The following is a 10,982-nucleotide window of genomic DNA, read 5'->3' on the forward strand; positions in this document are numbered from 1 at the left end:
CAGACATTAATTCTTAAGCTAAAGGTCTTGTCACATTGAGGATTTCTTACATTGGTATATGTTCAGAGAGAAGATAGAATTGGTATATTGTATTGATATAGAATTCCTGGAGAAAGAAATAGCATAGGTGGAGGGATGGAATCGGTTGTGATAAGACTTGAAATATATATAGTAACTTATCTGAATGCTACAATTAACAAAACATTAAAACAAGAAAAGGGAAACAATCCAAATGGAACAATGTCATGAATTTAGATTAATGTGAAAATCAAAATCGATCAACATCAATAGAAATTGTAGCTGTGATACCAGTGCCGGTGGCACATAAGAGAACCATCCGAATATGGCCATTGCCAGCGCCACCCCGACTAGCTTCCGTGTCGGTGGCACGTAAAAGCACCATCCGTTCGTGTCCGTTGCCAGCCTCGCCTGGCCCCCGTGCCGGTGGCACATAAAAAGCACCATCCGTTCGTGGCCGTTTGCCAGCTCTGTCTGGCACCTGTGCGGGTGACACGTAAAAAGCACCCACTACACTCACGGAGTGGTTGGCGTTAGGAAGGGCATCCAGCCATAGAAACACTGCCAGATCAGACTGGGCCTGGTGCAGCCTTCTGACTTCCCAGACCCCAGTTGCACCGTCCAACCCATGCCAGCATGGAAAGCGGACGCTAAACGCTGATGATGATGATGAAGTTAAAGGCAAGGTACTGTATAGTACAAGGCATTTTAATCAAGCAGCAATTTTTCCTTTTTTTCATTTACCATCCTTTCTAGAAGCAATAACTGTTTCAAAATTAAATAAAAAAGTCACATTTAGAGGGGAAGCTAGAATATAATAAATTAGACATAGTTGTTGCTGTGGGCTTAAGCTTGCTTCCCAACTACAAGATTTCAACTTCAGTGCCACAACATGGCATCTTGGGCAAATGTCTCCTACAGTAGTGCCAGGCTACCTGAAACCTTGCATGTATATATGGGAGATGAAAACTGAAAGAAGCCCATCATCATAACACGCATTCCCTATTTTCCTCTCGTTCTGGTCAAACAATCCCCCATGGTTGTTTTGTTCCGGTTTCCTTGTATGTCTCCACTCTCATGTTTTTGTTCCCAACTTGGACCCTCCATAAATCCTAAACATAATTTTAGAATTTATGATGGGAGCAACTGTCTTTAACCCTTTCGTTACTAACCCGGCCCAAAAATTTTTTGGTTCATAGTACCAACCCAGCCGAGAGAACCTATTGTTATTTAAATGTAAATTTGAACCCAAATCTCGTTGGTACATTCGTTAAAACACGTGATTTCACTTTGTAAATAGTTGGGCTATAGTATCCGACATTGCTTGACCTGATAACTGAATTCAGTGAATTTTGAGAGATTTTTTTCCACATTTTTTCGGCATCGATTTTTCTTCAACTTTGAAAATGGATAGGAGTTTCATGTTATCAAGCATTGATTCCGAATTTAAAGCTTTTTCAAAGGAAAATAGGGAGATATCGAGAAAAAGAATGAAATAGGTACAAAAGCACGTGGTGTACAAAATAATGAATAGGATATTTTTTTTATCCGAAAATGAAAGCAGCACCTTCCGAAGAAACAAAGCGGCGATGGTGACAGCAAAGACGATTTTACATCGGAATGAAGTATAAAACTTTAAAAGACTCATGTTGTCATTGAATGCTTGAAATGAGGAGTAGATAGACAGCCAACAACTGATGAAGGATCCTTTCTCTGTTTACTTGTCCTGTTTTCCATTTTTTCCTCGTTGTTTACATATTTCATGTTGTTTGCACTGTTGGTGACGTCCTGTACCCATATATTTTCCACAAGAGCAGCCATTCTGAGGGAGGGGATAAGTTGATTGCATCAACCCCAAAAGGATGAAAGGCAGTTGACCTTGGCGGAATTTGAACTCAGAATGCAAAGACGGACAAAATGCCTATTTCTTTACTACCCACAAGGGGCTAAACACAGAGGAGACAAACAAGGACAGACAGATGGATTAAGTCGATGATATCGACCCCAGTGCGTAACTGGTACTTAATTTATCGACCCTGAAAGGATGAAAGGAAAAGTCGACCATGGCGGAATTTGAACTCAGAACATAACTGCAGAAGAAATACAGCTACGCATCTCGCCCGGTGTGCTAACGTTTCTGCCGCTAAGCATTTCACTCGATGTGCTAATGATTCCACCAGCTTGCTGCCTTACTCTTTTACTTGTTTCAGTCATTTGACTGCGGCTATACCGGAGCACCGCCTTTAGTCGAGCAATTCGACCCCGGGACTTATTCTTTGTAAGCCCAGTACTTATTCTATCGGTCTCTTTTGCCGAACCGCTAAGTGACGGGGACGTAAACACACCAGCATCAGTTGTCAAGCAATGCTAGGGGGACAAACACACATATATATACGACAGGCTTCTTTCAGTTTCCGTCTACCAAATCCACTCACAAGGCATTGGTCGGCCCGGGGCTATAGTAGAAGACACTTGCCCAAGATGCCACGCAGTGGGACTGAACCCGGAACCATGTGGTTGGTTAGCAAGCTACTTACCACACAAATAATAAAAAAGCTTTCTTAAATGTATTAAAAGAAGTACACTTTGTGAATGACATTTTAGAGACACTTGAAACAATTTTACTTCGAAACCTTATCAAGAAAAATCCTTGATTCCCAAATGTTGTGTAATAAAATTCTGACCTAAAATCATAAAATGACAATTGGAACTACAAAAATATTCTGGCCTAGCTCTGAGTGGCACACCCGAAGAAATGGTTTGTGGATAACACAAACATTCATTAGATATATAAAACATTGCTTTAAAATCCAGTGAACTTCAGCACTTACCATAACTTTAAAAATGGATTAAGGTACCCCATACATACAGACACATAAAAAGGTCCCCCAAAATCTGAGAATTATTGCTGTAAGACATCAAATCAACAGAGAAAAGAAACCATCACAAGAATTATTACCTCACAAAATTCCCCTCTGAAGCTGATACAATAAAACTAAGGTTTATCTAACCAAATATTTGTCTTGTCATTGTTGTGCAACAGGTAAACAGAGTTAGATGTGATGAAGTAATGTTAATTAAAAATAATTCAACCTTGACTGGCCTCCGTGCCGGTAGCACATAAAAAGCACCAACTGATCGTGGCCGTTGCCAGCCTCGTCTGGCACCTATGCCGGTGGCACATAAAAAGCACCAACTGATCATGGCCATTGCCAGCCTCGTCTGGCACCTGTGCCGGTGGCACATAAAAAGCACCAACTGATCATGGCCGTTGCCAGCCTCGTCTGGCACCTGTGCCAGTGGCACATAAAAAGCACCAACTGATCATGGCCGTTGCCAGCCTCGTCTGGCACCTATGCCGGTGGTATGTAAAAAGCACCCACTACACTCACGGAGTGCTTGGCGTTAGGAAGAGCATCCAGCTGTAGAAACACTGCCAGATCAGACTGGAGCCTGGTGCAGCCTCCTGGCTTCCCAGACCCCGGTCGAACCGTCCAACCCATGCTAGCATGGAAAACGGACATTAAATGATGATGATGACAACCAATGGCAAGAAAGGATGAATTTCCCATTTAATGAAGCAAAGTACTTTAACTGTAAATAGCTTACTAAACAATGTGCTCCACTATATTAGAGTACTACTCTTATATCTAGGACTGGAGAAAAAAAAGAAAAATGGTTTTAGGTGCTCATGCAGCCACAACTAAGTACAGACATCTCAAGCCTTCCACTCTTGATCTAGAGGGAGAGAGACAGGTACTATTTCTTTTTCATCAACCCTAAAACAATAAAAGACAGGGTTGACCTCAACAAGATTAAACTCAGAACTGAAAGCCAGAATAAATATTGTAACCAAAAGAATACCCTCCATTAGGCATTTGCCATATTCTGAACGCTTTACTTCCCTGGGCATGGACACATTGAAACTTCGACGTCTGGCAGACACCCATAAAATTATTAACCATCTTACAAACAATAATTCTGAGCACCTTTTCAAACTCCACCTGTTTAACACCCGTGGACATGTTTACAAAGTCAGAAAACAGCACAGCTCCCATGACTTTAGGAAACATTTTTTCACGCTGAGAGTTGCTGAAGCATAGAACAAACTGCCGGCATCAGTTGTTAGTTGTCAGAGCACTGCATCCTTCAAAACTTCCATGCTTTCTGAGATTCGCCAACACTACACCTGATTTCCTCCCCTTCATACACACACAAGCATGTATCTGACTCATACATTGTTCGCTTTCCAGACATTTGTACATTACTGCATATACTTTATACGCACTTTCTGACAAGTTGTGGTGCACCTGAGCACTGTATACAATAATTTCATTATTATTATTATAATGTATTCTACCCATCACTCAATTGACTGCTAGTTAATCACCTAAAATCTAGAACAGTTGCCATATAAACAGAGATAGCTTTTCACGGATCTTTTCGGTTTGAATGGCAGTTTTTAACATAATTTCTAGGTAACTAAAAAATTTTAAACTTCATACACTAGTAGAATGTGTTTATAAAACATCCTTTTCTCTTGGCTTTATTGAGAAAATTTTATAGTTTGTAAGATATTTGTTGTTTTTTTCTTCAATTTATACAATTTCAACCAATCACTGACGTCTATTGAGGTAAACAACATTCTGTGCTGTATTAATGTGACCCTCGTTTAAGAAACAGATTGGGTTCATTTACATTTGTGAGGAAAAAAGATACCCTTCCCCCAACCTAAAATAGATTGAAATGCAATAGATCGATATTAGGGTCATAATTATGGGTGACAATTTCATATGACACCGCTAGAAAAAACTGCCGTTCAAACCGAAAGGATTCTTTTTATTCATCTCAGTAGATTCTGATCCTCAGCATTTGCTACTTACTTTCATTGAAATTCTCCTTGCCATATTCTCCAGATCCTACTTTCTTAATATTAAACAAGTGTCATTTAAGAAGAGAGGAAACCCTTAAAAAAGCAACAGGCACAATTTTCTTTCCCCAGAATCAAAAATAAATAAATGCCTCCTCATAATGTTTTTGGGATCTTTTCGGTTTGAACGGCAGTTTTTTCTAGCGGTGTCATATGAAATTGTCACCCATAATTATGACCCTAGTATCAATCTATTGCATTTGTATCTGTTTTAGGGTTAGGGGTGGTGGGAAGGGTATCTTTTTTTCTTCACCAATGTAAATAAACCCAATCTGTTTCTTAAACGAGGGACATATTCATACGGCACAGAATGTTTTTTACCTCAATAGACATAATTGATTGGTTGAAATTGCAGAAATTGAAGGAAAAAAAAAACAACAAATATCTTACAAACTATAGAATTTTCTCAATAAAGCCAAGAGAAAAGGATGTTTTATAAACACATTCTACCAGTATACGAAGTTTAAAAATTTTTTAGTTACCTAGAAATTATGTTAAAAACTGCCGTTCAAACCGGAAAGATCCTGTTTTTGTCACCTGAGGAGTGACAAAAGAAAGGAAAAAAGCAAAAAAGCAAAATGCAACAAAATAAAAACAACAACAAAAATACTGAGACAACGTGAAATATTTTTGTAGACATTTTACAGAAGTTCTTGAACAAGTTCATTGTCCTTTTTTTTGGGTTTTGTTTTCAAACATCATTCTTGCTTTTGTTTATTTTTTTTTTTTATCACTTTCCTGAAGTTGCATAAGATTTATAATACATTTTTTTTCTTTTTATAGAACATGGTTCTTTTTTATTTTGTTTCATATATATATTTTTTCTTGGAATTGGTTGGAAACTGGAGAAATAGTAACAATAATAGTAGTAGAAATAGTGGTAGTATTAGTACTAGAAATAATTGGTGGTAGTAATAGTAGTAATAATAGTCAACATGACAAGATTTTTTAAAACTCAGAATGTAGATATTAAACACCGTCAAACATTTAGAGTGACATTCTGTCTTGGACATTAAACTGTCCTAATAATAAATGACGGTGATGATAATATCTTTTTAGGCAGAAGGCCACAAGTTTCGGGGTGGAAGGAATAGTTGATTAAACTGACCCAATACTTCACTGTGTATTTCATTGATCTCGGAAGGTCGAAGGGTTATATTGACCCCTGATGATGCTTCAATTCAGAATGTAGATAGAGGAAGGAACATTGACTAATAAATACGACAAATCATTTTGTCCAATGCTCTACCAATTCTGACCCTTCACTGGCCTTCCTCTGGTTTCTATCGCAGGCACAAGACCTCGAGTTTGGCAGGATGAGCTCAGAGCATGAGTTGCAGCAAAATACCTATTTCTTTATTACCCACAAGGGGCTAAACATAGAGGGGACAAACAAAGACAGACATAGGTATTAAGTCGATTACATCGACCCCAGTGCGTAACTGGTGCTTAATTTATCGACCCCAAAAGGATGAAAGGCAAAGTCGACCTCGGCAGAATTTGAACTCACAACGTAACGGCAGACGAAATACCGCAAAGCATTACGCCCGGCGTGCTAACGCTTCTCCCAGCTCGCCGCCTTTCTCCCATACCACATGGCACTTTGTCTGCCGCAAACAGTTCTGCTTACCCACCGCCCTTTCTTGTATCAACCCACACAACTTGACTGGGTCTTTGTTTAATCGACCCAGGAAGGGTGAGAGGCAGAGTTGACACTGGTAGGATATGAACACAAGAAGAACCAGAACAAACAGTACAAGGCATTTTGTCCAATATCCTAAAGATTCTGCCAACTCACCACCCTTCCAAATAATAATAATGATATTAATACTGGTTTCTAATTTATACACAAGGCCAGCAATACTGAGAGGAGGAGGGAAGTCAGCTACATTGACCCCCAGTGCTCAACTGGTACTTATTTTATCGACCCCAAAAGGATGAAAGCAAAGTTGACTTCAGTGGCATCCGGATACAGAACAAGAAATGCTTAACAGCATTTTGTCCAGCGTGGTAACAATTCTGCTACCTAGCTGCCTTACTAGTTTCTAATTTAGGTGCAAAGCCAGCAATAGGAAGGAGGTTAGTCAATACCATCAACCCCTGTACTCAACTGGTATTTTACTCTAGTATTAGTACTAGAAATAATTGGTGGTAGTAATAGTAGTAATAATAGTCAACATGACAAGATTTTTAAAAACTCAGAATGTGGATATTAAACACCGTCAAGCATTTTAGAGTGACATTCTGTCTTGGACATTAAACTGTCCTAATAATAAATGACGGTGATGATGATATCTTTTTAGGCAGAATGGATGAAAGGTAAAGTTGACCTCGGTGAAATTTGAATTCAGAATGCAAAGAACCAGAACATATATTACAAAGCATATTTTTTCTGATGCTCTACCAATTCTGCCAATCCACATCCCTTACTGATGATAATGATAATCCTTTCCACTGAAGGCACAAGGCCTGAAATTTGGGGGGAGGGGACTAATCAATTACATCAATCCAAGTGTTTCACTGGTACTTAATTTATCGACCCCCGAAAGGATGAAAGGCAAAGTTGACCTTGGCAGAATTTAAACTCATAATAGTAATAATAATAATGATGATGACGATGATGATGATAATGATTTCTAACATAGGCACAAGGCAAGAAATTCCAAGGGGAAGAGGTATAATTGATTTAGCTGACCCCTGTACTTGACCAGTACGCTATCACTACCAACCCTCCAAGAGAATGAAAGACTAAGTCAGCCCCTGGGAATTTGAGCTTAGAACATAAACAGACACAACAAAATACATCCACCAAGGTAGTTAATCTGTCGCTCCACTGATTCTACTGTTTCCACTACCTTCAATAATAACAATCCTTTCTACTATGGGGACAAGGCCTGGAATTTGGTGGAAGGGAACTAGTCATTACATCAACCCCAGTGTTTCACTGGTACATAATTTATTGAATTCTTTCTACTGTCGGTACAAGGCCTGAAATTTCTGGGGAGGTTGTAGTCAGTTACATTGACCCCCAGTCCAGTGTTCAACTGGTACTTATTTCATTGATCCTGAAAGGATGAAGAGACAAAGTTGACCCCCAGCAGAATGTAAAGACGGATGAAATGCTGCCAAGCATTTAGTCCAGCATACAAATGATTCGGCCAGTTTGCTGCTTTAACCTTCAGTAATAATAATAATAATAATAATAATTTCTAACGTTGGAACAAAGCCTGAAATTTTAGGGGAAGGAAATATGTAACTAAATACAGTGAGGCATATTGTCCTTCACTTTACTGATTCTACTAATTCACAGAACCTATCATTCATATAATAATAATAATATTAATAACGGTCTCGCCTGACTAGGCAGAAAGGACCCGAACTGTCTGACTCCAGTACTTAACTGGAGCTTTATTTTAGCTACCCTCGAAGTATGAAAAGTAAAGTGAACATCAGTGAGAGTTGATTTCGGACATATATGATCATAACTAAACACTGGAAGGTTTTTACTCTAACACTATTAATTCTGCTAATTTACAGCCCTAATAATAATCCTTTCAACAATAGGCACAAGTCCTGAAATTTTAGGACAGTGGGGGTTAGTTGAATGCATCAACCCCAGTGCTTGACAAATACTTATTTCATGAACCCCCAAAAAGATAAAAGGTAATGTCAACCTCAGCAGAATTGGAAATACTTCCCAAATAATAATAATAATAAGCATTTCTTATTTAGGTACAAAGCCAGTAATTGTTAGGGGTGGGAGTAGTCGAGTGCATTGACTTCCAGTACTTGGTTGGTGCTTTATCAACCCCCGAATGGATGAAGGGTAAAGTGGAGCTCATCAGGATTTGAACTCTGTCCAATGCTCTAACAATTCTGCTAATCTAACACCCTAATAATAGTAATAATAATAATTGAATTTTTTTATTAAATTTTGGCACAAGGCCAGCAATTTTAGGAGAGGAAGTAAGTTGGTTACATCGACTCCCCAGTATTCAACTGGTACTTATGTTATTGACTCTGAAAGGCTGAAAAGCAAAGCTAACCTTCAACAGAATTTGAATTCAGAATGTAAAAACTAGAAGAAATGCCACAAAGCATTTTGTCCAACATCTAACGATTCTGCCAGCTCATCATCTTAATAAAGATAAGGATAATCCTTTCTACTATAGGAAATTTTAGCGGTGGGAGCTAGTAAATTACACTGATCCTACTATGTGACTGGTACTTTATTTTATAGATCCCAAAAGGATGAACGACAAAACTGATCTCAAAGGAATCTGAATGCAGAAGAAAAGTTGCTATGCATTTTGTCTGGCATGCCAACAATTCTCCCAGCTCACTGCCTTTTTAATAATAATAATAATAATCCTTTCTATTATGGGCAAGAGGCCTGAAATTTGAGGTGATGGGGTTAGCCAATAACTCATTTTACTGACCTTGAAAGAATGTAAGGCAAAGTTGACGTCGGTGGAATTTGAACTCAGAACCTAAAAGACAGATGAAATACCACTAAGCATTTTACCCAATGTGCTAACGATTCTGCCAACTCACCACCTTATTTACTTAATGATAATAATAATAATGGTTTCAAATTTTTGCCACAAGGGTAGCCATTTTTGGGGGGAGGGGATGAGTTGATGACATCGACCCCAGCGTTCAACTGGTACTTATTTAATCAACCCTGAAAGGATGAAAGGCAAAGTTGACCTCGGTGGAATTTGAACTCAGAATGCAAAGACAGATGAAATACTGCCACGCATTTCGTCCGGTGCATTAAAGATTCTACCAGATCACTGTCTTAAATAACAATAATGACAATTTCAAATTTTGGCACAAGGCCAGCAATATAAGTCAATTACGTCAGCCCTTGTACTCAACTGGTACTCATTTTATCAACCTGAAAAGGACGAAAGGCAAAGTTGACTTTGGCAGAATCCAAACTCAGAATGTAAAGATGGACAAAATGCTGCTAAATATTTTACCTGGTGTGTTAATGATTCTGCCAGCTCACCACCTTATAATAGTTAATAATAATAATCCTTTCTACAATAGGCACAAGGCTTGAAATTTTGGGGGGAGGGGACTAGTTGATTACATCTACCCCAGTATTCCACTGGTACTTGATTTATTGACCTCAGAATGTAGCGATGGATAAAACACCGCTAGGCATTTCATCCAGCATGCTAACGATTGCGCCAGTTCACTGCCTTAGTTAATAATAATAATAATAATACTTTCTACTATAGGCACAAAGCCTGAAATTTTGGGGGAGGGGGACTAATCAATTACACCGACTCCAGTATTACACTGGTACTTAATTTATCGACCATGAAAAGATGAAAGGCAAAGTTGACCTCAGCAAAATTCGAACTCAGAATGTAGTGATGGACGAAATATCACCAAGTATTTCATCCAGTGTGCTAATGATTCTGCCAGCTTGCTGCCTTAGTTAATAACAACAATAATAATAATTTTTAACTTGGGGACAAATCCAATTGATCCTTAACCCTTTAGTATTTAAACCGGCCATATCCGGCCAAAATAACTAATCTGTTTTATGTTCAAACTGACCAGATCCAGGCTCTCACACCTACCCTACAATGTTATTCTACATTAAGTAATTACACCATCAAGATCTTGAAGATATGAGATAATGCATGATTAATCCAAATCAATGTGAATGAATAAGCATTATGTTTGATAGAATAATCTGAACACTAAGGGGTTAATCTTTTGACTGGTACTTATTTTGTTGATCCCAAGGGGGAGAAAAGAATGCAAAGTATTTCCTGGTAATAGGGATTTGAACGAAAATAAAATTTATCATTGTAATATATATTAATAAATGAATAAGAGAGAACATTAAAAAAAAAAAAAATTAATTAATAGAAAGCAATTCAAAGCAAAGTGAACTAAAAAAAAAAATATCCTGTGAGAAAGGGAAGTGGAAGCGTTCGTATTGTGAATCCAGCTGGCTGTAATATCACATGAAGTGCAGCTGTGTGTTGTGTGTGGATGGGGGGGTGGGCAG

General features: G+C 38.4%; 1 long non-coding RNA gene across 1 annotated transcript; it reads right to left on the minus strand.

Annotated features, from left to right (window-relative positions):
* Positions 1-5,555: 5,555 nt before the first annotated feature.
* LOC118765892 lies at positions 5,556-7,464 on the minus strand. Its single transcript, XR_005001805.1, has 2 exons — positions 6,541-7,464; positions 5,556-6,296 (listed from the first exon to the last, which is right to left on the minus strand). It is a non-coding gene; the product is annotated as an uncharacterized LOC118765892 (long non-coding RNA).
* Between the last annotated feature and the right edge of the window lie 3,518 nt (positions 7,465-10,982).

Source organism: Octopus sinensis, linkage group LG14, assembly GCF_006345805.1.
Source record: "Octopus sinensis linkage group LG14, ASM634580v1, whole genome shotgun sequence".
NCBI lineage: Eukaryota > Metazoa > Mollusca > Cephalopoda > Octopoda > Octopodidae > Octopus > Octopus sinensis.